This window comes from Podarcis filfolensis, assembly GCF_964270895.1.
Source record: "Podarcis filfolensis genome assembly, chromosome: W".
NCBI lineage: Eukaryota > Metazoa > Chordata > Lepidosauria > Squamata > Lacertidae > Podarcis > Podarcis filfolensis.
The window spans coordinates 27,508,789-27,536,556 of NC_139619.1; the positions used below are offsets into that span (position 1 = coordinate 27,508,789).

The 27,768-nt window shown below is 44.8% G+C and overlaps 1 pseudogene across 1 annotated transcript in view; it reads left to right on the forward strand.

Annotated features, from left to right (window-relative positions):
• Nucleotides 1-26,438, forward strand: part of LOC310753722 (steroidogenic factor 1-like) — an 81,623-nt pseudogene extending 55,185 nt beyond the window's left edge. The window contains exons 5-7 of the transcript in view: nt 24,547-24,666; nt 25,484-25,631; nt 26,335-26,438. The product of the transcript in view is annotated as a steroidogenic factor 1-like (transcript). The remainder of the gene's footprint in view (nt 1-24,546; nt 24,667-25,483; nt 25,632-26,334) is intronic.
• The last annotated feature ends 1,330 nt before the right edge of the window (nt 26,439-27,768 follow it).

The window sequence follows — 27,768 nt, forward strand, 5'->3', positions numbered from 1 at the left end:
TCTCAGAGAGACTTGTGGACATGTTTCATTTTGAGTGATCATAACAGCACAAGAAGAGGCTGCTGGATCAGGCCAGTGGTCCATTGAGTCCACCATCCTGCTCTCAGAGCAGCCAGTCAGATGCCTAGGATGGGAAACTTTGGAGGCTGAGCAGAGCCATCCTGGCTAGAAGCCATTGACAGCCCTCTCTTCCTCCTCCATGAATTTGCCCGGTCATCTTTTCAAGCCATCCAAGTGGGTGGTCATCACTGCCTCCCGTGGCAGGGAGTTCCATAGTTTAACTTTTCTTTCAATATCTTCCAATATTCAACTTCATTGGAATTCCTCCACACCATGTGTAATTTTACAAGCTTCTGTCATGACGCTTCTGACTTGCCTTTTCTCTATAAACTAAAAAGTCTCCAAAGTTACAACCTTTCTTCATAGGCAAGTCACTCCATCCAATCTATCATTTGAGTTGCCCTTTTCTGCACCTTTTCCACCTTGTGGTTGGCATCCATCTGTCTCGAGAAGGCAAGCTGCTTCTTTTTAGCAGCACCAAAGTGACCTCCCTGGGATGCGAACCCAGGCAGTGTGTCTGGAGGTTCTGGGCTGCCCAGATGATACTCTCAGCCTGCTTCCAAAGGAGAGCAGAGCAAGACGTTTGGCACCAGCTTGGCTGCAGGAGTTGCCGGAAGGAGGTGTGCAAGGCGCCACACTCCACATTTGTGTTGGGTTTGCTCCTTAGCCTTTTTTCCTCCCAAAGATATCTTGCAAGGCATCAGATGTTTAAGATCAGTTTTCTTTCTTCTAGATGGGCTCCCTTCCCAGGTGGACAAGCCCCACCTACCCCTCACTTTCCTCTGCAGAGCAGGCAGAAACTGCCTTCTTGACCCGCTCTTGGTCTCATCTGTTCAATGTGTGAGAACCTTGTCTTCGCATGCAGGGGAAGTTCCTAACTCACTGAGGGTTTGAAACCCATTAGCTCCCCTCACCTGATTTAGCCAGCCAGTCGAAGCCATTGCTGCTGGGCTTGTGGCTCCTGTCTCATGCTGACAGCTTCTGGGAGCCACAGTTGAGAGCTGAGTGCAGAGTGGGGACCAAAGGGGGATGAACTACCTCAGAAGGAGCATCATGTGTTCCCCCCACCTGAGGTACTGCCCCTCCCCTAACATGCCATACACCCCAACTCTACACTGTCCTTTTTTAAGATGAGGCAACCAGTATTCCAGGTGCATAGCGGCAGTATGGTACTGGCAGTTTTATTTTCACTCTTATTCCTAATGATCCTTAGCATGGAATATAGCTCTCTCTCCCTCCCTCTCTCTCTCTCTCTCTCTCTCTCTCACACACACACACACACACACTGCAAACAGCAGGCTGAGCACCTGCAGACATTTCTGCGGCTTGGAGATCAGGTGCTTGGGAAAGCCTCTGCCTCTCCTCTGCCTTTCCCCCTTTTTGTGGCTGCTCTCAATGGTGCAGAAGCAAGGGCAGTGAAAGCAGTTGGCAGCCCCAAGCTCCACAGGGCTCTCCTTGGTTTGGGAGCAGAGGCAATGGGTGACCTGTGCAACGCCCAAATTCAGCACCCCCCCGCCTCCTCTACATAGTTGCAGTGTCCCCAACGGTGCTCTGTGCCCATCACAACTGAACTGGTCCCGCTCCCCTAAACCTGCCTCTGGCGGAGGCTGCACGTCTTCCAACACACACACTCCTTTGGAGGCAAAACTGGTGTGTTCAAAACCCTCCTGGTGACTTGCATGGAAGAATTTGGCTTGAGATTTTCAAATCTTGTGGAGTTCTTGATTCATGGATAGGAGGGCTATTGACATCTACGTGCCACGATGGCTCTGCCCTGCCTCCACAGTTGGAGGCAGGAATGCTTCTGAATGCCAGTTGCTGGAAATCACAGGAGGGGACAGAGGGCTGCTGTGATTGAATCCTGCTTGCTGGTTTACCAATAGATGCACCTGGTTGTCCACTGTGAGAGCTGGATGCCAGACTGCATGGGCCCCTTTGGCCTGAACAACAGGGCTCTTCTTGTGTCCTTGGCCTGTTCCACCTGCAGTTCAAGGCACCCATTTCCTCTGTACTCCCTGAACTCTGTAGCACCCTTGTTACACAAGCCAAGCACGTTACCCAGACCTTGAAACAATTTGCACCTCTAAATAGCTACTTGGAACCAGTGCTCTTTGTGTTGGAGTGCTGTGCACCAAAGGTCATCGGTCAGAGTGACATGGGCTTGTAGGTGTCTCTCACCCCCCAGCCTAATTCCTCTTGGAAAGCTTTGATGCCAGAAAAGATACTTTCTGTAACTACCAAGGAGTTAATTGTCAGCCTCAAGCAGTGGAGTTCTAGCCCACATTGCATCCTGCTGTTATGAAGGTTTCCAAAGACAATTAAAAGCCCTTCTCCTTTCCCCACTAGCCCACCCACCCACCCACACACACACACACGGATTATACCTCTTTTTGGCTGTGAACCGAGGTTCATTGCCTAACACCATCAAGCAGCGGGCTCCAGTAGCATCATGTTTTGATTGGTGTGAGCTGTCTCTGCTTAGGTCTCCTGGATGAGATCTGTGCCTTGGCCATTAGCATGAAGGTCCTTAAAGCAAACTCTCAGTCTGCATGTGCAAAGAGGTGATCTCATGACAAAAAGAGACTGTGGGAATTGCACTTTGTTCATGTTCATTTCTTCCTTGTTTGCACCATGCACACACTTTGAAACTTTGTTTGCACTCTGTGGGCTGGAAGAGACAGTGCTTTGCTTACACCCTTGTAGGACAGGGAGGGAAGAGGAGACTCCTGGCAAGGTTGAAAGAGAAAGTGGTAGTCTCTGAGGTCTGGGTTGGCTGGTTGCAGATTCAACCGCTGTACTTGGGGCCCGTCTGCCTAGACTCGTGCTCAGTTGCTCATCTGCAAAATGGCAACAATGGGGGCCTATTTCCCCTCTAGGTTTGTTAGGTGGGCAGGCGTAATTAACATCTTTGCAAATAAGGAGCACGAAGAAGAAGAAGAAGAAGAAGAAGAAGAAGAAGAAGAAGAAGAAGAAGAGAAGAAGAAGAAGAAGAAGAAGAAGAAGAAGAAGAAGAAGAAGAAGAAGAAGAAGAAGAAGAAGAAGAAGAAGAAGAGGAGGAGGAGGAGGAGGAGGAGGAGGAGGAGGAGGAGGAGGAGGAGGAGGAGGAGGAGGAGGAGTTTGGGTTTGATATCCCGCTTTATCACTACCCGAAGGAGTCTCAAAGCGGCTAACATTCTCCTTTCCCTTCCTCCCCCACAACAAACACTCTGTGAGGTGATGTAGCACCCTGCTTGTGGTTAACGCTTAGCTGGAATGAAATATTCAACGCAGCAATAGAGAAATTAAAATAATAATTTATTTGTCAGACAAATAAATGTGAGGCACAGTGGTATATGGTTACCAAGCTCTGGCCTGGCCTCCTGTCATTATGGCCAGCACTTATATTCCCTCAGCTCAGCCCCCTTGCTCCTCCTTTGGCTGCCTCTGTCCAATCAGCCTGGTTAAAATTCCTATTGGCTGTTCGCTAGAACCAATCATAAAAGATACACCCATTTCCTATTACCTTTTATGGGAGACAAAGAGCTATATTTCCTTCTATTTATAATTGGCAAACAGCCATTAACCTCTACAAGGCACCTTAATTACCAGATAACCTTTTGCCCTAGACTAGGCGCCTTAACTAACATTTCATCTTTTGCCCTATTGCCCTATTCACTCCAAAACAGATCTTTTGTTCATCTTCCCACACATTATCAATGAAAGATCTCCTTCTTTGGAGGTCATTAAGCAGAGACTTGACAACCATATGTCAGGAGTGCTCCGATGGCGTCTCTCTGTCTGGCAGGGGTCCGGACCCAATGGCCCTCATGGTCTATTCCAACTCTTCTATGATTCTATGATTCTTACTTTCTAAATCCTTTGCATAATTACATTTAAGCCAATATATTTCATACATATATAGATTTTTTAGAAGAAAGGGAACTTAGTAAAAGCTAAGCTAAGTTTTCTAAATTCTCTGAAGCTTTAAAGCAGCTCCAAAGAGAGAGAGGCCTCTTCCTTAGCCAGCTCTGTTTGTATTAGCTCTTGCTTTTTTTTAACCTTAGGAAGATGTAGCTCAAGTTTAATGGGAGGCACAGTGTTTTTGCAACCTTGATTGATTGTATTCTATCATTTGTATGGTCAGTGTGACCTTTTGCTCCCAGCCTGTTTTATGACCGCAATAAACCAAAGGGGCCTCTGACAAAGACCTTGCCTGTTGGTTTCCCATCTCGAAAGAAACATGTGAATTTAAGCTCATTTTTTTGGAATACAGGAATCTGATCAAAATATAAGCCTTGATTAAAAATGCAGGCTATGATCAGATGCCTCATTCCCCCCTTTCAAGCTCAAGGACCTTCCCAAGTGTCCTTGATAGCTTGACCTTCATCATATTCCTGAGGTAAAGCTCTGTATAGGGCCATGATATGAGGTAGAGTTTCATTTGAAATCATCTTGCTAATTGTACTTCTAAAACATGAAATGATACATGGCACCATACACAAAACCATTACTACTACCGTCAAGAAAAACAAGCAAGACAATAGTATCCCTTTGAGTCCTGCGACATTTGGTAACCAGTTGGTGAGCCATCCCATATCCCATCCTTCCCATGTTTGTACTGGGACATGTGCTATATTCTCCATCTTTGTGGCCAACACACGGATCGCCTCACCATTATCAGAAATGTTAAAGCAACAGGCATTCCCTGTCAAGTTCAAGACTCCACATAGGCCTCCCTGCCTGGCAAGTACATAATCCATTCCCATTTTCAGCTGCAAAATGGCGGCTCTACTTTCATCCAACTGTTGTGCAATAAGTCTCAAACTCTGGGCCGTTGCATTGGTTACAAGTTCCACTACTGCTTGCAATCGAATTATTCTGTTTAGATTATAAATAGGATCTCGAGCCCCTTGTATGAGCTCATCAGGATTCCAGGAGGCAGGTTCATAATAGGCTATAATGCGCTCTGGTGGCCAATCATCAGTATCGCTCCAACTTTGGGTACTTCCTCCTGCTATATGAGAAATATCAGCGTTTCTTCGTGTACGCTTGGCCGAACTAGTGGGCATAATCCACATTGGTGGTAATACCCATCCCAGGAAACAAGTCCCACTCCATTTGGAAGGGAGTTTCTTGTATGCCCATTCTCCACATATCCACCACAACCATCGGGTCTGAGGTCTTTGGTACGTGGAGTGCATAAGGCGAAATATCAAAAGGGGCATAGAGCTCACAGTGCAGTATGTTAGATTGCCTTTTTCTGTCATAGTTATGTTCCACACCATTTTCCATGCATGAATAAAAGGAGGTGCACAGGGCAAGGTATTCCGAGTTCGATAGGTAGTACCGTTTGCCCAGGTTTGACTATTCTTAATATAATCCCAAGTATAGTGGCAATGAGAAGAGCCTATCATGGTAGAATCAGCTGCCTCTGATGATTTATGTACACAGAATTCCCCTTGTACAGGTATAACTCGTATTGGTTTAGTTGAGTTCCATCCGGGGAAATTCTGTACTTCTGTTTGGTGTGGCATTTCGCTTACCATACCAATGGCATTTAATGGTATTGGTAATAAGGGCATACCTCCCTCTGAATCATCTGGCCCAAGAGAGCAAACAAGGCAATTGGTCCTATTTGTAACATTGGCTACCATCTCAGCTAAGCCTACCCACATATTGTGGTTTTGACTGAATCCATATTTAGCAAATTTGCTCAAATTCAAGGACCCTTCCCCTTCCCAAGGGATCAGGATTAATAATAAAATCATGTTGATGTCTAGTATATGCATTCCTTCCACAAAAGATTACCTTATTGTGATAACAAAAAAATATTAGTCCCAATATAATTCCTCCAGTGACAGAAATGGGGAACCACCAAGACCAAAACATATGTCCCAAGGATCCCCAATGAGTAATATCTCTGATAATTGTTCCACAGGGGGGGGGGCAGTCAATCAATTGTATAAGAGAATCTTCCCGTTCACAATCGCTGGTTCAGATGCTCCTCAAGCTTCAGGCGTGCGCAGGTCAGCCAGCTTCCAGGTTGTGGCTGCAGCAGGCCGGTCGTCTAATGTTGCCCGTGACCTAGCCCGTTCCCCGTAGGGCTAGATACAGGGGTTTTTGGAGAGAGTCAGTTTTAAAGGATTAGAGGGGTCACCTTTGCACGTCCAACTGCCTTCGGACTTCTTCAAACGGGAGTGATGAATCCAGGGGGTCACCTCAGCTACCTTCACCGCTGTTGGAGTAGAGAGCAAGACGGTGTAAGGTCCACGCCACTTAGGTGCAAGTGGATCGCGTTTCCACTCTTTCACCCATACGCTATCGCCAGCCTGGAACTGATGAATCGGCTCGGCAATGCTGCACGGCGTGCGCTCGAGGGCCCACCTGTTAAGAGAAACAAAAACACGGGAGAGAGATTGCACTTGTCCCTGTGTCACATAGTCTCCTATTTGTTTGAGGTCAGCTGGAATATCCTGAACAAAGGAGGGCGGCCTCCCATACAGGAGCTCAAAAGGTGACAACTTAAGTCTTTTTGTGGGTGCGCACCGAACACGAAACAGTGTTATGGGTAACACATCTACCCATCCCAATCCTGTTTCCTGGGTTAATTTTGCCAATTGGGTTTTCAGAGTCCGATTCATTCTTTCAGTTTTCCCTGAACTCTGAGGCCTATATGCTGCATGCAGTCTCCATTTCACTTGTAGGACTCGACATACTTCTTGTACTACTTGATCAATGAACGCTGGCCCATTATCACTTCCAATGCATCTAGGTAATCCAAACCTTGGGATCAATTCGGTGAGGAGTCTCTTAGTTACCTCTCGTGCCTTTTCAGTTCTGGTGGGAAAAGCTTCAACCCATCCAGTAAGAGTATCTACAAACACAAGGAGATACTTGAATCCCTTAGAAGGGACCAGCTCTGTGAAGTCCACAATTAGGCTTTCCATGGGGACGTATCCCACATGTTGGATTCCAGGAGGTTGTACCGGTCCCTGCCTGGGATTGTTTTTAGCACAAAGAACACATTTCTGGGAAATGCAAGTTGCTAATTGTGATAGGTTAATAATATACAACTTCCGACTGAGACTCTCTCTGGTTGCAGTACCGCCAAGGTGAGTAGATTCATGATAATTTCTTACAATTGTGCCTGCTAAGTGATGAGGTACATAAATCCTATTGTCTGGCAGGATCATCCAACCGTCCTTCACAATCGCCCCTTCCTGTTCAGCCCACTTCCTCTCTTCTGGGGTATAGTGAGGTTTAACTTCTTCTGGAACTACCTCTGGTATGAGGGCTGCTATAAATCCTCCCACAGGCTTTTGGGCTGCCTCTCGGGCTGCTTTGTCAGCAGCATGATTTCCTCTGGTTATTGGATCCCTTCCACGTCCATGACCTTTGCAGTGCATTACAGCAATCTGTTCTGGAGCCCATACTGCTTCCAACAGGATTTCTAATTCAGGTCCATATTTCAAGGCCTTCCCGTGGGCTCCGATTAGACCTCTTTCTTTCCATAGAGCTCCATGTGCATGCAGGGTTAAGAAGGCATATTTAGAATCAGTATAGATGTTTGCCTTACATCCGGCTGCCAATTGCAGAGCTCTAGTTAAACCTATAAGTTCAGCTTTTTGTGCTGAGGTGCCAGCAGGCAAAGCTTCAGCTTCCACAACTTCCTCATTGGTGACCACAGCATATCCTGCTCGTCTGGCACCCTCATGCAGGTAACTGCTACCATCAGTATAATATACAACATCTGGATTTTTCAATGGTTCATCTTTCAGATCGGGTCTACTGGAATAAACTTCATCCATTATTTGGAGACAATCATGTGATTCTTCATCATCTACCTCTGGTAGGGGCAGCAAAGTTGCTGGATTGAGCATATTCACTACTCGTAGATGAATCCTGGGATTTTCACACAATAGGCCTTGGTATCTAGCCATCCTTGGGTTTGTTAGCCAATAACTACCCTTATATTCCATAAGTGTCAGAACAGCATGAGGTACATTCACATACATTGTCTGGCCAAAGGTAAATTTATCAGCTTCTTTGACAAGGCTTGCAGTGGCCGCTACTGCCCTTAGGCATGGAGGCCATCCTTTTGCTACTGAGTCCAATTGTTTTGACAAATAAGCTACTGGACGGTTCCAACTTCCTAATCTCTGGGTCAGGACTGCCGCTGCAATCCCATTCTGTTCATGTACATACAGCTGAAAGGGTTTTTCCGAATTAGGCAGTCCAAGGGCTGGGGCCTCCATAAGTCGTTGTTTGATAGCTAAAAAGGCTTGTTGCTGCTCAGGTCCCCATACGAATGGGTCCTTTTCTGCACCTCGAGTGCTTTCATGTAAGGGCTTGGCCAGACTGCTGAAATCAGGTATCCATAGTCTACAAAACCCTGCTGTTCCCAGGAATCCTCTGAGTTGTTTCCTTGTGGTAGGTTCCTTAATAAGGCAAATAGCTTCTTTCCTCTCTGGTCTCAATGCTCGTTGTTGGTGTGAGATGTCAAAGCCCAAATATTTGACCTTTTCTAAACATAACTGTGCCTTTTTCTGGGAAACTCGGTAGCCAGCTTCCCAGAGCAAGTGGAGCAGTTCCTCTGTCCCTTCTTTACAGGTATCAAAATCCTTTGCCGCTAGTATAAGGTCATCTACATATTGCAGAACCACCTTTTCTCCAGGTATTGAGGGGTAACTTGTTAAATCTTTCGCCAAGGCAGTACCAAATAAAGTTGGGGAATTTTTGAATCCCTGGGGCAATCTTGTCCAGGTTAGCTGGCCTTTTGTTCCTGTCAAAGGGTCTTCCCACTGGAAGGCAAATATAGGTTGGCTCTGTGGTGCCAGCCGGCAACAGAAGAATGCATCTTTCAAGTCCAATACAGTAAAAAATGTTGCTTCTGGTGGGATCAAACTCAGCAGGGTATATGGGTTTGGTACATTTGGGTGCAAGGTCTCGATAGCCTGGTTTACGAGCCTCAAGTCCTGTACTGGCCTGTATTCATCTGTCCCAGGTTTCCGAACAGGCAAAAGGGGTGTGTTCCATTCTGATTGGCAGGGCTTAAGCAGACCATATTTTAATAGGCGGTCCAAATGTTTCTGGATGCCCTCTGCTGCTCGCCGGGGTAAAGGATATTGCTTTACAGATACAGGGGTAGCCATAGGTTTTAGGGTTACTACAATTGGAGCTATATTCTTAGCCATTCCTGGTGGGCTATTTTCGGCCCATACTCCTGGTGGCACCTGTAGGGTTTGGAGGAGCTTGTTTAATCCTGTATCCAATGTGGGTTGGACTTGCAGGGCTGACATTAGGCGCCATGATTGTTCCTTAGGTACTGAGAGGGTAATTATTCCTGCTGCCTTTGATGGCAGTTTCATTTCTGGACCTTGAGGAGTGAAGGTGATTTGGGCCTGCAATTTGGACAGCATATCTCTACCTAAGAGAGGTATTGGACACTCAGGTATATACAAAAACTGATGGGTTAAACGATGTCCCCCAATCTGGCATTCCAAAGGTTGAAGGAAAGACCTCTTAGCTGACTGACCAGTGGCACTTTTAATGACTACACTTTTGGATGCCTTTTTCTGCAATAGTTCTGGGAGTACTGAGTATTCAGCCCCAGTATCAATCATAAAGTCTATTAAATGGCTCCCTAATTGAATCGTGACCGTGGGCTCCTGGAAGCCTAACTTTATGGAGTCCGGTCGTTCCTAGTCTTGGGTAAAATCCTCCTCTGCCAGTCCAATGAAATTGTCTCTACTCTGTCCTTGTCCAGGTCTCTGATATCTTCCATTTCGGATCATTCCCCGTCCCCGTCCCTGGTTTCTTGGGCCGGAGCCTGGGCCTGGGCCTGGGCCTGGGCGTACTTCTTCCAACCTCAGGGGTTCAGGACACTCCCGCTTCCAATGACCCTCCTTCTTGCAATTCGCACATTGATTCCTTCCCAGTGGTGGATTCCTTCCCCGCCCTCTCCCTCCGTTTAAAGGGCGGTAGTCTTGCTTCACTGCTGTGGCTAGCATCACCATCTTTTCCTTCTGCCACTTCTTCTTCTCTTGTTTCTCAGCCTCATCCCTATTCCGATAAACTCGGCGTGCAATGGCCATAATTTGGCTCATCAGCATCCCTTCCCATCCTTCTGATTTCTGAATTTTCTTACGAATGTCAGAAGCACACTGGGCCACAAATGTAGCAGTAATCATTCTGCTGTTTTCAGGGGCTTCAGGGTCAAAAGGAGTCCATATACGATAGGCTTCCTGCAGCCTCTCTAAAAAATCTCCCGGACTCTCATTTGGTTTCTGTTCTACTTCTGAGACTTTAGACATATTAGTGGGCTTCTGGCATGCCCTGCGGATACCTTGCACAAGCGTCTGGCGGTAGGTGGTAAGCCTGGCCAGGTGAATTGCATTGTTTGGATCCCAATTAGGATCTTCCAAAGGAAAGTTATCCTGGAGATGACGGTCAATATTAAAAATATTTCCCACTCTGGCCTGCTCACGCAAATATATCTGTGCCTTTTCAATTATGTCTCTTCTTTCCTCAGTGGTGAACAGAGTATTCAGGAGTTGGCGGCAATCTGTCCAAGTAGGACTATGAGTATTTACTATTGAAGTCACCAAGTCCATCATAGCCTGAGGTTTTTCTGCGAAAGATGGGGTGTGTGTTTTCCAATTCATCAGATCCGTAGTTGTGAATGGAATGTACTGGAGGGTCGAAGTTCGAGGTGGCCGTGGTCCGGGTTGCCCGTTAACCAGCACAGGCTCCTCAAGTGCATCAAATACTCTTCTAAGAGGGGCTACTACGTGACCTTTCTCTTCGCTTTGCTCTAGGGGCCTCAAATCATAGGGGATGGTATCTGTCCCAAGGCGTTCTTTTAGCAGCTTTATACGCCTGGCTGTATTGCTTGCTGACCGATCAAGGTCTTCCTGTAACTTCTGTAATAGTTCTCTAGGATTTGGATGTACAGGGGTTTGGGGTGGGCAATTGGTTGTTCCACTAAAGGAGACTGTAGATGGAGTTCTACTGGGACTCACAGGTGGAATAACCACTTCTGCTTGGGCTTTATTATAGGACTCCAATGCCTCCTGAAGATATTTATCATAATCTATCAAGGAATCAAGTTCTGTGACTCCACCCCCATTATTCGTTCCACTTTCTTGCCTTGGGGTTACAACTGGTGGAGTATTTGGATTAGGCTCCCTTCGATGTGGAGCATAGGGTGGAGGTGGAAGCACCTCTTCCTCTGGTCCCTCAAAAATGGGCTTGAGTTTATTTGGCAAGATTCCTTTCCTAGCTTCGGCTTTTACAGCCAATAATTTGCATCGTTGGACTTTGCATTCCCTTATCCATGGAGGATTTTTATTTAATGTGCTCAGCCAAGAATCTATATATGAAAATTGTTCTGGGCACCCTCCCGTTTCTTTGGCGATATTAGTCCAAAGTTTGCTTACTAAATTTATATCAAAAGTTCCCTGAGATGGCCATTCAGTATTTTGTTTCGGCCACTCTAATTCACATAACGTTCTCAAGCGCTCTGGCGTCATTTTGACTCCATATGCCCCTGAGAAGGCTTTCTTAAAATTATTTAACATACATTCAAGAGGTGTATTTTCCCCCTTTGAACCCCCAACTCCCATTGTATGGCCCTGTGAAGTATCCACTCAGTCACTCACACACTCGCTTCGTGGGGTTCCTTGCCCAGTGAAGTCGCCTTACTGGGAAACGAAGTACTACCCACTCCACACTCAGGTCAGCTACAGATTGTACTTTCTCACACATACAATGCGCTGGATACTTCACCACACTCTACTTCCCAACCTTTCCCTTTTCCTCCACCAGACCACCGTCTGATGTACCCAACCACCTAGCGTACTCAGTTTCCCCCTTACTGAGACGCAGAAGTTTGATCAAGACTTCTCTTCCTCCCAATTAATTGGAGGGCCAAAACCCCTTTGTGCACTTACCCTTAGCGGATCCCTCTTTATTTCTCTGGTTCCCCCCGGTCCGTCGCCGTCGGTGAGCAGGGTATCAGACAGACGAGACTTCTGCGTTCCCCTGGAAAAATGTTCCAGTGCGCGCTGGGTAAGCAGTTAGTGGTCCTCCCTCTTGTACCCTGCCCAGTAAGGCGAAGGGGCTGCGTTCCAGCAGACCACTTATCCGAGTCACAGAGGCACCATAAAATGTAGCACCCTGCTTGTGGTTAACGCTTAGCTGGAATGAAATATTCAACGCAGCAATAGAGAAATTAAAATAATAATTTATTTGTCAGACAAATAAATGTGAGGCACAGTGGTATATGGTTACCAAGCTCTGGCCTGGCCTCCTGTCATTATGGCCAGCACTTATATTCCCTCAGCTCAGCCCCCTTGCTCCTCCTTTGGCTGCCTCTGTCCAATCAGCCTGGTTAAAATTCCTATTGGCTGTTCGCTAGAACCAATCATAAAAGATACACCCATTTCCTATTACCTTTTATGGGAGACAAAGAGCTATATTTCCTTCTATTTATAATTGGCAAACAGCCATTAACCTCTACAAGGCACCTTAATTACCAGATAACCTTTTGCCCTAGACTAGGCGCCTTAACTAACATTTCATCTTTTGCCCTATTGCCCTATTCACTCCAAAACAGATCTTTTGTTCATCTTCCCACACATTATCAATGAAAGATCTCCTTCTTTGGAGGTCATTAAGCAGAGACTTGACAACCATATGTCAGGAGTGCTCCGATGGCGTCTTTCTGTCTGGCAGGGGTCCGGACCCAATGGCCCTCATGGTCTATTCCAACTCTTCTATGATTCTATGATTCTTACTTTCTAAATCCTTTGCATAATTACATTTAAGCCAATATATTTCATACATATATAGATTTTTTAGAAGAAAGGGAACTTAGTAAAAGCTAAGCTAAGTTTTCTAAATTCTCTGAAGCTTTAAAGCAGCTCCAAAGAGAGAGAGGCCTCTTCCTTAGCCAGCTCTGTTTGTATTAGCTCTTGCTTTTTTTTAACCTTAGGAAGATGTAGCTCAAGTTTAATGGGAGGCACAGTGTTTTTGCAACCTTGATTGATTGTATTCTATCATTTGTATGGTCAGTGTGACCTTTTGCTCCCAGCCTGTTTTATGACCGCAATAAACCAAAGGGGCCTCTGACAAAGACCTTGCCTGTTGGTTTCCCATCTCGAAAGAAACATGTGAATTTAAGCTCATTTTTTTGGAATACAGGAATCTGATCAAAATATAAGCCTTGATTAAAAATGCAGGCTATGATCAGATGCCTCAGTGAGTGAGGCTGAGAGACTTCAGAGAAGTGTGACTAGCCCAAGGTCACCCAGCAGCTGCATGTGGAGGAGCGGAGACACAAACCCCGTTCATCAGATTACCAGTCCACCACTCTTTTTCTTTCTTTCTTTCTTTGCATCCTGACTGCATTTTATTAAAGGATGTATTTTATCATTTTGGATCTCTCACCTGCAGACATTTCTAAAGCATGCCTCAGGAAATGTGAACTTAGAAAGCAAAGGAACCCCCTATATTGAGAATGCCAAAAAACCAAAAAGTTTTGTGAATGAACTTAGAGCCAGTTCTGTATTTCAATATATTTAATCATTTGAAATACACATTATCTTTAGGACCCACATCCAGACCCCAAACACATACTGCTCTTAACCACTACACCACACTGGCCCTCTGCTAGCAACAGGAACTGCTTGAGTGGGGCAGCTCCTGGGATTATGCATTGGCTGAGGCAGGAATGTTGAGTCTTGGAAGTCTCCTGCAACTCCACCTCCCATTCCCTGAGTAATCTTTCTCCTGGCTCCTGCTTTATTGCCACTCTCTGCTGGGGAATCCCGGTGTCCTCTGCTTCCCTAGTTCCACACCCATCTTTTTTCTATTATAAGTGCCTTGCACAATGGGTGCAGAAGCCAGAGCTCTCGGGAGGAAGCGTAGGGCTGTGTGTGTGTGTGTGTGTGTGTGTGCATCTTCACAGTCCATGAAATGCTCTGCTCACTTTTGCCAACACTGTTGTTACGGAATTGAAATGGAGGAAACTGGCAAAGGAGTTGATTTTAGATTATTGTTAAAGCTAGGTAACTTCCCTGAGCTGTCAAGTCGAAAGGATATATTTATGCTTAATATTTGTAACATTTAACAACTTGAAAGATGTGCCCCCCCCCCGTAATTTCCACAACACTGTCTGTTGGGAAAACGCCCCCAGGAAGGGTGCCACTCTCTAGCTGGAAATTGCCCTCAGTCCAGAGAGACGGGTAATAAGCGACCCCTCCATCCTGAGAATAGCACACTCGTCTTCTGGTATCCCATCACAGAAGAAAGAAACAGTTAGCAGTCTACACACTACTTTATTTACAGACTGTACACGCAGCTCTCATCCAACATGTCTGCTCTCCTGAGCAGCAAGCACAGAAGTACGACTCAACACCCGCTTCACTCAGAAGTGAAAGTAACTCTCCAGTTACATGAGAACAAGCAGAGACTTCCTGTCTCACGCTCACAGACATCACATGATGTCAACAACCATTGTGCTGCTCCTAGCAGCTGGTGAGATATAAAAATCCCAACACTGTCAAGGTGTCTGTTGCAGGAGAGTAGCAACATTTTGAGGAAGCAGGTGGACTGAGGGGAGCTTGAAAGAGGGTCAAGGTAGCAAGTAGCACTCTTTTGTGGGGCAGAGGGAGAAATGAGGGAATGGCATAATGTAACTTTGTCCAAACTGACACTGCCCAGAGCTTTTGGGACTATGACAAGCTTGATTGAGAGTCAGTTTTGCTTTCTCTGCTGGATTTTGGATTTTGCTGTGGTATTTTTGACTGTCCTGTGTTTCAGCTGAACCCTTCCCCCCCCCAATAAATTTTTATTATTTTCTTTACACATTCTTTCTTTCAATACATTAATCAACATATAAACATTTTTGCTCTGCCGAGCTTATGACTTCCCTCCCTCCCTTCAGTTGGTATCCCTTATCAAATCCATTTGCGTATTTTATCTTTTCACATCTTCTATCATCTACATTGTAGGAGTTACTTCAGTCCTGCTAGTGTCTTTAGATTTATACAGCTGTCCTTTAAATATACAATAAATTTACTCCAATTTTCCTGGAATCTCTGATTGTCCTGATCCCGAATCCTTCCGGTCAGTTTGGCTAACTCCGCATAGTCTGTCATCTTCGCCTGCCACTCCGCAATGGTAGGAACTTCTTGTGATTTCCAATTTTGGGCCAACAAAGTCCTTGCAGCAGCTGTGGCATACATGAATAATCTTTGATCTTTTATCTTACAGGTAATCTCCTTTCCCATCAAGCCAAGTAGAAAAGCCTCTGGCTTTTTTGGGAAGGTCTATTTTACTATCTTCTTAAGTTCATTATAAATCAACTCCCAAAATGGCTTCACTTTATCACACGTCCACCACATATGGTAATATTCTCCATCCACTCAGCTGAACCCTTTCGGGGGGTTGGAATAAATTTTTTATTCTGCTTTGCCCAGAGAACTATACAATGGGACAATTCACAGTTATCTAAGTACGTACACTAAACTAATAATAAACTGCCCTTCTTACTGAACTGTTCCTTTTTTTGGGGGGGGGAGAGGTCCCCCTGACACTCAGTTTCACTTCTGTGTGCCATCCTCAGTTTCACTTCTGCCTCCTAGACTGAAGACTGTTCTCTGCGGGTGGTGTCCCTGGAGAAGCTGAACCCCTGGCTTGGCTGTGCTGGCAGCCGCCTTGGGCAGTGGGGATGCCAGGATTTGCTTTGCATTTGAGGGCGTGTTTGTGATGACCTGTTCTCCTCGTGGAGGCATCTGGGTACTTATGGGCAATCTTGCTATACTTGGTGCGGTATGTCCTCACTGAAACGTTTGCAGGTACAAACTGCTTCCTTTCCAATCAGTGCCTGTCCCATAACTTCCTGCTGAAACCCTGCAACATTGCATACCACAAATGTTCCTGTTTGCTTATTTGTTTGTTTTGTCCCACTTTTGTTGAGCTATAACACAAGAGATGCCCCTCCAGGTGTCAAAAATATGGGAACTTTCGGAGAACTTTGTCCAGAACAAATCCACCACTAATGAGCTATTACTATTGCAGAAGACACCTGACAGTGTGTGTGTGTGTGTGTGTGTGTGTGTGTGTGTGTCCATCCCTGGTTTGGAGAGGCCCCAAAGTGTTTTTTGGGGAGTTTCATGTATTCAAAGCACATCTTGCAAGTCTTGACAGAGGAAGGGCCACAGCTCCGGGGGTAGAGCACCTGCTTTGCATGCAGAAGTTCTCTGGTTCAATCCCCAATGGCCTCATCTTGAGGTAGGGCTGGGGTCACGCCCTTCCTGAGACCCTGGAGAGCCATGGCTGTTGGAGGTGCACGTACTGTGTCTTGGAGGGCAAAATGTATCGACAGCAGCCTCCTGAGAGACGCTGGCCTTTTTGTGTGCAAACAACGGGGTGGTTTTCCCTCCCTCCCTCAGGGATGTTGGACGGGGGATGTGCCCAGCAAGACACTGTGTTGAGAACTGGGCGAGATGCTTGGCCCAGGAAGGGACTCAGATAAGAGTGCAGATGAGCCAAGCAGCCATTGTTGCTCTCCCGCTGTGGGCTGTGTTTGCTTTGTAGCTGGGTGGTGGGTGGTGGGGTCTCCAAAGCCAGCCTTGCTGAGCTACCCCCACAAACTGTCCCTGGAGCTCGAGGAGGAGGTAGGGAGGCTGAAACAATTCATTGCACTTCCCTCCTTCTTTCCTGCCTTCCTTCCAAGAGAACCTTAAAGGCCAAGAAATTTATTGCTGCGACTCCAGCTCACTCTGCCAGATGCCTGAATTGAAATCTTAGTTGGGGGAAACGGTATGGTGGGAGCAGAATGGCAAGGAGATGCAAGAATTAGTCAGTGACACTTCCGCTTGAGGCGCCACGGAAGATGGCTGACAATACCATCGCTCCAGCTCCCACGAGGTAATTAGAGGCTGAGATGGGAGTAATCAGCCTCCCAAATTCTTCCTGGTGTAAGGGAAGATGCAGTCTCATCCGCGGATGCCCAATAAACTACCCCCAAGTTCGTAAAGAAGGAGGGGGTGGGGGCACTGGATGGAAAGCCCCCAAGGGAGTTCGGTGCGAGCGCACCAAGTTCCATTTCTTAAGATGAAAATTTGGATTTAAGTTTTCGGATCTCCTGGACGCTGTCCCCGCAAGCGCACCAAGTTCCATTTCTTAAGATGAAAAATTGGATTTAAATTTTGGACATGCTTCAAGTGAGGAGGGGGAAATTAATCTGCCAATTAAGCCAGCCACTGAGGTGCCAAGAGTGATGGAGAGGAAGAAAGAATAACATCTAAGAATAACATCTAAGTTGGTATGTTGGAACGGAATGGAAAAGGAGGGGGGGTAAAGCCTTTTTTACTATGATTTATTACAATACCTGACAAATCCCCTCCCCCCCAAGAACTGTTTACATTATTTACAGCAAGTGAGATTGGAAAATATAAACTGTGTGGAAATAACAATACTATATAATTAAAGCTTTTGTTTGTTGAATTGCTTGGAAGAAGATAAAAGACCCTCCAAATATTGATATTAGAAAGAAGCAGGATCTTGTTAGCCGCTGGAGAGACTTAAAAAAACTTTGGACGGATTATGAGAAGGGTGATGAGATGCATTATTTAAATGAGATCCGCCATTATGGGATAAGACCGAGCTGCAGAGATAGTCATAGGGGGAGGTGAGCTCTTAATTTGTTATTATATCTGCACTTTAAGTCCGATTTGGCAAATCTCCCCTGGAAAGGCTAATGTTTGATGCAACCGGTCTGGGAAAATTAATGAGCAAATGCCTAGATTTGATTTCATCGGAACTGAGAGAAGATGGCGTCTGCCAGCAGCGAAATGACTTTTGGATTGATTTGGCATAAACACCAGCGTGTGAGGAGATACTGTAGCAATAGGAGAGTCAAGTACACAAAATTCACACAGAAACACATCATTGCTTACTTCATCTCGCCTGTGGAAACAACTCAGAGGCCATGAAAGAAGGAAGTTTAACAACAGGAAGATTTAAAGGAACTATTGGAAACTCAAGGCAGCAGAGATATGAGATGACCAGAGCCCCCCCCCCCCAACTTGAAGCATGGGAAGTCCCAATAAAAATTTATAATTTGGCAGAATATTTGGACTATATGATATGTATTTGTATAATTTGGAATCTTTAATGTGATTTGATTGGATTGTTAAAATGGAAAATTTGATAAAAAATTATTTAAAAAAAGAATTAGTCAGTGACAATTAAGGCTTAAATATATGTTCAACTGGCACACCTTAAACCTTTTACAGTAGCAGGTTGGTGATAATTGACCTAGAAGCCAGTGAAGGACACTTTGCATTTGCCCCGTGGAGTTATGGCAGGGCTGGCTCCAGGTTTAAGTGGGGCCCATGTGTTTGCTGGTGGGTGGCCTTCTCCATTGGTGGCCCAGGTGGGCTTACCTGGCTGTGGGGACCAGCCTTCTAAGCACCTCTGGTTCTTAGGTGCTTTTAAAAGATCCCAGAATGGTGTTAGGTCAGGTGCTGTGCACAATTTTTTTAAAAAGTGGCTGTATGTAGCCACAAGGCACCCATCAGTGTGTCTGGCTGGGGGCAGGGGGGAATTACAGGGTGCATGGTAGGCAGGCATCCTCAGTAGGTCTTGCTGAAGTCCTGGGGCCCTGCCTATAAAGTGAGAAAAGAGTCCTTACATCAGATGCATAGCCCTGTTGCCTCTCGTTTAACTGATCTGTAACACCTAGCAGGACCTGGACCTGGAAAGAGCCCCAGCTCAGTGGCAGAACATCTGCTCTGCATGCTGAAGGTCATGCCACACTTGTCAAAGCCCTGGAATATCCAAATGACGCAGACCATTGACACCAAATGCCCCGGAGTTCCTTCTCCTGCTTCATGGAGCCCACCTGGCTCCCTGGTATACGCCAGAGCTTAGGAAACAAGCTAGGAAGATGTGGCAAAAACAAGCCAATGGAAGATGTGGCAAAAACAGTACAAAATGCATTCAGAATGAGAGTAAGAACAACAAAGGCAAGGAAATTCCCAGGTGATTGTTTAATTACATTTAAAGATCGGGAGATGAGAAATTTGATATTACAGAGGAACAGAGAGAAAAGACTGTACATTGATGGAAATTACATAATTATTTTTAAAGACATACCGATTAGGCTGTTGAAACGAAGAGATCCATATAAGCCATTGGTACAGATACTTAAGAAAAATAAGATTGATTTCAGATGGGAATTTCCGGAAGGAGTTTCCTTCTTCTACAAAACTAAAAAACGCAGGTTGACAAGCCCAGAAGAGATTGGGAAATTTACGAGAAGGTACAAGGAATTACAAGTTGAAGAAGAAGAGGTGAAGGGTGCAGGAGCAGGAAGAGGATCAGGACTAAGAGATGAGTCAGAATCAGTGGAAGAGGAAGAGGAGCAGGGTAAAAGATCCGAGGAAGAAGAAGAAGACGAAGAAGGAGGTGAAGAAGAAGAAGAAGAAGCAGAAAAGGAAGACAGGCTATAGATAAACAAATAAAATTATTTAATTTGACTGCAAGATGGCGTTAAAATTATGGAATTGGAATGTTAATGGGATGAATGATAAAAGAAAACGAAACAAAATTGAACAATTTCTCAAGAAGAAAAATTTGGACATTATATGTTTGCAGGAAACGCACGTGGCAAGAAGACACAGGAAAATTTTGATAAATAAGAGACTAGGGAACGAATTTATATCATCAGATAAAGAGAAAAAAAGAGGTGTGGTTCTATACACCAAAAACAAAATTGAAGCCAAACAACTCTTTAAAGACGAAGATGGGAGAATTATAGCAGTACAGATCAAGTGGCAAGGCGAAAACTTAATAATTGTCGGGATCTATGCACCTAATGGAAATAAGACTGATTTTTATAAAACTTTGGAAGGAAAACTATTTGAATATATGGATCAGAAGATCATAATAATGGGTGATATGAACGGTGTGGTCTCTCTACAGATGGATAGATTAAGAGAAGGAAGAAACAAAGAAGGGAAACTTCCAAAGTCTTTTTTCTCAATGACTAAGAATTGTAATTTGATTGATATTTGGAGGCTTAGACACCCGCTGGAAAAACAATTCACGTACTATTCAGAACCAAATCAGTCAATGTCAAGAATCGATCAAATTTGGGTTTCAAATGAACTGACTCCAAGAATTCAAAAAATTGAAATTCAACCTAAAGTAATCTCAGACCATAACCCAATAGAATTGGAATTAAAAGGATTTGAGGAAAGATCTTTTAGATGGAGAATTAACGACTATTTACTGGACGACGAAAAGATTATGGATAAGGCACGAAAGAAACTAACCGAATATTTTATAGACAATCTTAATAAAGGCACAAAGATTAGTATTGTTTGGGATGCAAGCAAAGCAGTGATGAGAGGTTTCTTTATTCAGCAGAACTCACTGAAGAACAAATTTAGGGAAAAAGGGAAAAAAGAAATCTTGAATCAGATTATGGAAAAGGAGAAAAAATTAATTAAAAAACCAAACAGCTTAAAGATCAAACAAGAAATTAAGATCTTACAGACGCAATTTTCAATTATTATAAATAAAGAAATAGAATGGAACATCAAAAGACTACGACAGAGAAACTTTGAATTTGCGAATAAATCAGGCAAACTGCTTGCATGGCAAACTAAAAAGAGAAAAGAACAGAATACAATCAACAAAATTACTGTGAATGGAGAAGAGAAAGTCTCCCCAAAAGAAATTAGGAAAGGATTCTTGGACTTTTACAGTCAATTATATAAGGATAAAGAAAGAAATAATGTGAAGAAAATTGAAAGATTTTTAAGAAATAAAAAGGTGCAGAAGATCCCGACAGAACAAAAAGACAAGCTGAACACCCCAATTGAAGTTGACGAGATTAAAGAAGTCGTAAAGGAATTGAAGAGAGGAAAGGCCCCGGGACCAGACGGATTTACATCAGGATACTATAAGGAAATGAGCGAAGTTTTGATGACCCCATTGAAAGAAGTAATAAATAATATTTTAAAAACAAGAGAGATTCCAGATACATGGAAAGAAGCATTTATAACATTAATTCCCAAACAAGATTCAGATCTAACACAAGTTAAAAACTATAGGCCTATTTCTCTATTGAATACAGATTATAAAATATTTGCGGGTATCTTAGCAAAGAGAATTAAAAAGATATTAATGAGTATCATCCACAAAGACCAAGCAGGGTTCCTGCCAGGCAGACAATTGAAAGACAATGTTAGAAATATAATTAACATTTTGGAATATCTGCATGCCAGGAACGAGAAGCAAGCGATACTAATGTTTGTGGATGCTGAAAAGGCCTTCGATAACATAATATGGGAATTTATGTTGAAAAATCTTGAATATATGGGGGTAGGAGAAGAGTTCTTTAATGGTATCAAGGCAATATACACAGAGCAGCGAGCTAAATTGATAGTTAATAACGTGGTTTCCGAAGATATAAAAATATCTAAAGGAACAAGACAGGGATGTCCGCTCTCACCATTGTTATTTATAACGGTTCTGGAGGTCTTTTTAAATGCAATAAGACAAAATAGTCGAATAAAAGGGGTAACAGTAGGTCAGAACGAATATAAAGTGAAAGCTTTTGCCGACGATCTGGTTATAACGATGGAGGAACCTTTAGAAAGTGTTAGAGAGGTACTGGAGGAGATTGAACAATTTGGGATGGTGGCCGGGTTCAGATTGAATAAGAAAAAAACCAAAATAATGGCTAAAAATATGGAGCAGGATAAAACAGAAACATTGCAACAACAAACGGAGATTGAAGTAGTGAAGAAAGTAAAATACTTGGGAATATGGTTAACAACTAAAAATATTGACCTGTACCAGAATAATTATGTTCAAATATGGAAAGGTATAAAAAAAGACCTGGAGGTGTGGAATAGAATGAAGCTGTCCTTTTGGGGCAGGATTTCTATAATTAAGATGAACGTGCTCCCAAGGTTGCTATTTTTGTTTCAGACAATCCCCATAATTAAGGGGAGCGGAACCTTCAAAGATTGGCAAAAAGTGATATCAAGGTATATCTGGCAGGGCAAGAAGCCAAGAATAAAATATAAACTACTCACAGATGCGAAAGAGAGAGGAGGCTTCGCCCTGCCAGATTTGAAACTATATTATGAAGCAGCATGTATTTGCTGGCTAAAGGATTGGATTAAGCTTGAAAATAAGGAATTATTAGATCTTGAAGGTTTCGACAACAGGTTCGGGTGGCACGCCTATTTATGGTGTGATAAAAAAAGGGTTCACAAAGGATTTGGAAACCACATCTTCAGAAATTCGTTAATAGAAGTATGGGACAGGTACAAAAGTCTTTTAGAACCAAGGGTCCCACATTGGTTATCTCCGTTGGAGGTCATGTGTGTAAAGAGAGTGAACATGAGAGGTAATTGGGCTACATACGGAGAATTGGTAACGAAGGAAGGAGGAAAATGGCAACTAAAACCATATGAACAAGTAAAGAACTATGTATATGATTGGTTACACTACTTCCAAGTAAATGAAATGTTTAAGAAAGATGTAAAGGAAAAGGGGTATATAGAAAAAGACTCTAGGTTTCAATTGGATATAATTAATAGTGAAAATAAGACTTTGTCAAAAATGTACAAGATATTGTTGGAATGGTGTACGAAGGACGAAGAAGTTAAATCAGTAATGATACACTGGGCTAGAGATTTTGGACACAATATTCAATTTGATGATTGGGAGAAACTATGGAAAGAAAATTTAAAATTCACTGCATGCATGGGATTGAAGGAAAATGTGATGAAAATGTTCTACAGATGGTATATCACACCGGTCAAGCTAGCCAAAATGTATAAAACGGATAATAAGTGTTGGAAATGCAAAGAAAGGGAGGGAACATTTTATCACATGTGGTGGGAATGCAAGAAGGTTAAGAACTTCTGGGAAGGGATATATAATGAACTAAAAAAAATGTTAAAGTATACTTTTGTCAAGAAACCAGAAGCCTTTCTTTTAGGTATCACAGGAAAAGAGATAAGAAGGAAAGACTTTAAGTTATTCCAGTATGCGGTTGTGGCAGCAAGAATTTTACTAGCCCAGATGTGGAAACAGGAAGAAACACCGACAATTCAAGAGTGGAGATCGAAATTAACAGATTATGTGGAGTTAGATAAACTGACTGGAAAAATAAGATATCTTAAAAATCAAAAGTTCATCGAACATTGGGGAAAGTTTGTAGATTATCTGAAAAACTTATGTGATTCACAAACAACGCTAGTGGGGTTTCAAGAAGCACTGTAAAGGCTAAGATGTACTGTTTGGAAAATAGATATTGGTAAAGGTGAAAGTTAAAAGGCAATGCAAAAAAGGAAATGCGTTATAGTTAAGAGTATATATGGATGATTACCAGAAAAATCGAAGGAAGTCTAAAAAGTATAATCTGTGAAAATTTGGTTAGAAATATATGCTCTTTGTTGTAAACTAATAAAAAGTATATTGAAAAAAAAAGGAAGTGGCTTGAACATGAGTGGAGAACTCCAGTCAGATTCTTGCTCTTGATGGGGTTACAGTCCTTCTGAAGAAGCAGGTATGTAGCTTGGGGCCCTGGATCCATTGCTGTCACTTGAAGCTAAGGTGGCCTTGGTGGTGTGGAGTACCTTCCATCAGCTTTGGCTGGTGGCCAGCTATGTCCTTATCTGGACAGGGAAAGCCTAACTTCTGTCATCTATGCATAGTTCAGCCTCTGAAGATGGTTTGGAAACTTAAGCTAGTGCAGAGTTTGGTGACCAGGTTGCGCTCACTGGGACAAGACAATTTGAGCGTGTTACACTGAGGGTGACCCAATGGCACTGGCTGCCAGTTAGTCTCTAAGCCTGATTTAAAGTGCTGGTTTCGGCCTCTACAGCCTGAATGGCTCAGGACTGCAGTACCTCAAGGACTGCCTCTCCCCATATGAACTAACCTGGACCCCAAGATCATCCTCTGAGGCCCTTCTCCATGTGCCTCCTCCTTGAGAGGTCCAGAAGATGGCAACATGAGAAGGGGCCTTTTCTGCAGTGGCTCCCCATTTGTGGGATGCTCTCCCCAGGGAGGCTCACCTGGCACCTGCATTATATATCTTTAGGGGTCAGCTGAAAATGTGTTTCTTCAGCCAGGCATTCTATGTCCTTTTAAATGTGTTTGTAGGAGGAAGGTTATTGGTTTATTTTTTTGGTTTTTTTAATGTATTTTGTGTTCTCATTTTGTATTTTTATGTTGTGAATTGCCAAGAGATTTTTGGATGAAGGATGATATACAAATGCTATTATTATTATTATTATTATTATTATTATTATTATTATTATTATTATTATTATTATTATACAAATGCTATTATTATTATCATCATCATCATCATCATCATCATCATCATCATCTCAACTATTAATCCTCTTTGGAGGAAGCTTCTCAGCTATTTTCTTTTCCTCCTTCTCCTCCTCCTCGTCCCAGGTGGGTGACCAGATGAAGCTGCTGCAGAACTGCTGGAGCGAGCTGCTGGTCTTTGACCACATTTTCCGCCAAGTGCATTATGGGAAGGAGCACAGCATCCTGCTGGTGACAGGCCAGGAGGTAAAAGCACTAGTGTTTGCAGGTTCCACAATGGCCATTTTCAGAAATACTGCCGCAAAATGTTGTAGCATGAAGTGCCACTGCTGCGGCTCAGGATTCTGGCCACTTCCTTTCCTTTCCCCATGCCCACCCCCCTTGTCTCATCTCCCCCACCCCCAAAGGTTGGTCAGCCTTCTTTGCCCACTGGGCTTCTGTTTTTTTTTGGGGGGGGGAGTGTGGGTGTTCCCTCTACATTCTTCCGCCCAAAATCCCACCACCACCACCAAGCATGGGTGGGACAGTTTTGGCTACATAAACAACAGCACACATGGAGAGCTGTTATTGCTGTGGGTATATAAGAGCGATGATTTGCCAGGAATGTACAAAGTGTAAGAGGACACAGGTCCCCTGCCCCATGGGAGAGGGAGATAGAGGCGGGAGTAAACATGGGGGTGGGGGAAGAGAATCTGCAAGTACTCCATTGCACATATTTAGACTTTGGGTTGCAGTTCTCTGCACACTTACTTGGGAGGAAGCCCTATGGGATGCTAAGGGACATCACTTGTGAGTCAGCCTGCATTGGATTCCTGGCTAGTTAGACTTTGGTCGTTATTGCTTATCCTTCTGTGTAAAGCCAGCACCCAGATATAACCATATTTATTGTAATTTAGGCAACAACTGAGTCCATTAACTGCTTTAAAGCCTTAACAGCTGATTGCTCAAAAGTCTTTCTGATGGAGGTTGTCCCCCACCACCCAGCTCTTGAACCTCCTTGTTCCCCTGACAAGATGGTACTTCTTGGGGGTCCTGAGCCCTGCCCATCTCCCCTTTCTTCCAGGTAGACATGTCGACCGTTGCCATGCAGGCGGGATCCATCCTGAACAACTTGGTGCTGAGAGCGCAGGAACTGGTGCTTCACTTCCATTCTCTCCAGGTGGACAGGCAGGAGTTTGTCTGCTTGAAGTTCCTCATCCTCTTCAGCCTTGGTAAGTGCCAAGGGGTGTGGATGGGGCAGCGAGACACCTGGGAAGAGCAAACAGGGGCTGCCATGGAGAGCTTTGTGCTTCAGCCCCCCCCACCCTGAGATCTCAACCACATGAGGTGTTTGGAGGAGACTTGCTTTGCTTATAGGTTCGTCTGCTTGGCGGGTGGGGCTGGAAGCAGAGCCCCCATTGTCTTTGCCTTCTCCCTACTGCCAGAAGCACGCGATAAGAGCCTGGCTGCTGGACCAGGTCCATCTATTCCAGCCTCTTGTTCTCATAGTGGCTAACCAGCCTCCCAGGCAAGCAGGACATAAGCAATGAGCGCCCCCCCCCCTTGCGGCTTCCAGCAGCTGGTAATCTGGAACATTGCTGGACAGGCCTTTCCAAAACATGGATGTTGGTGGTCTCCTTGAGCATGTTGTTGAGAGCTGAGGGGGTGAGGGGCAGTTCCTGTTCATCTGTGTTTGTGTCCAGAGGAATTCAAGGACAGCCTCGGATGTGGTCAGCCACACTGGAGATTGCAGGAGATTCCAGCCCTGCCTATTGCCCAGAGGAACTGTGCACAACATCTGACCTTGACACAATATATGCAGGGAAATGTGGGAGTGCAGTCTGCAGAGGAGCCAGGTTTGGCTTGTCTGGTACCTGCTTCTGATCCCCGCCCCCAAAGACCCCTTCTTTCTGCTCAGAAGTTGATTTGCACCAGTTCAGGCAGCCTTGCCTCCTCCCCTCCTGCGCATGGCAGTGGAGCAGGGCCGTCTGTGTGGGTATGAGCGACACCTCGCCCCCCACAACCTCTCCTACAAATAGTTGCACCAGCAGTGGTTGAGGGTGGTATTGGCTGCATCTGCTAGGCCTGCAAGGTTGCACACCAGCCCTGGGGCGGCAGGGGTCAAGCAGTGACCTTTTCTGCACTGGGAAGCTGCTTTGTTAGTGCTGAAGTCTCAGGATCTTGGTCAGTCCGGCCCAGCGTTGCCTACACTGACTGGCAGCAGCTGCTGCTCTTTGGGGTCTCAGGCTTGCGGTTTTATCCCAGCCTCTACCCGTAGAATGCCATTTGGCAACTGAACCCAGCAACTGAAATGCAGAGCTTCTGCCTGTTCTGTGGAAGTGCTCAGCGCTGCAGTTCTCTGAGGAAAATGACACCAGCAGCAGTATCCTTCCTGACGTTTGCCAAAACTGTTGTCCAGGCTCCTTTGAGAAAAAAGGTTCAGAAAAGTTTCCTCCTTTTGGCAAATGCTGTGTTTCCCCATTTCATGCCTAAAACCTGCCCAGGATTCTGTACTTGACTTGTGCAACCTGAATGCAAATCAAGCCTCTTTATTTTGCATAAATCGAGCCGTGAGGCTGGATGAGGCCGGTGGCCCACCTAGTCCAGCCTCCTGTTCCCACATTGGCCAGCCAGGTGCCCCTGTGGAAAACCCACAAGCAGGGCTTGAGCACATGAACACTCTTCCCTCCTGCCAGAGCTATAGCTAGGTGATCTTGCACCCCTGGCAGAACCGTCCAGATTGTGCCCCCCAGCCATGGACAAATTAGCTCTTCTTTCCACCTCTCTCCCCCCCCCCAATTCAATTCACTCTCTATTCTTATGAGGCAATAATCAATATTTATATTTATGGACATATTTTTAGCCAATTTTGAGGGGCCCCCCATCACCTGCACCCCTGGCGGGGGGCCACCTCACTACCCCCTAGCTATGGACCTGTCTCCCATCAGCCAGTTATGACCCAGCTGCAGAGTGGCACAGCTGTGAAACGGCTTCATGGTACATTCTGTACGGCATCCCTCTAGGGACGCTTCCTGTAGTGGTCAAGAGACTAGGGTATGGAAGTCAGAACCGCTAGCTAAAGGTTGCAACTTGAGCAATAATGGAAATTAAGAACTGGTATAGACACACACAGCTCTTCTAGCTCCTTGATCTTGAACTCAAAGCATGAGCTCCATAAACAGACAAAAGAACGTTGCAGGTTTGGCTGCTTCAGATTTAGCACACACAAAAGCTTCTAAATACCACCAATTCCCTGCCTTGTCCCTTAGCCACATGGTGCAAAGCAACAGGAACTGCAGCCGTCCCCATTCCCAAAGAGAGCAAGGTTTCAAGCTCGGGAACTGAGCAAAGGCAGTGGAAGCGGAGCAT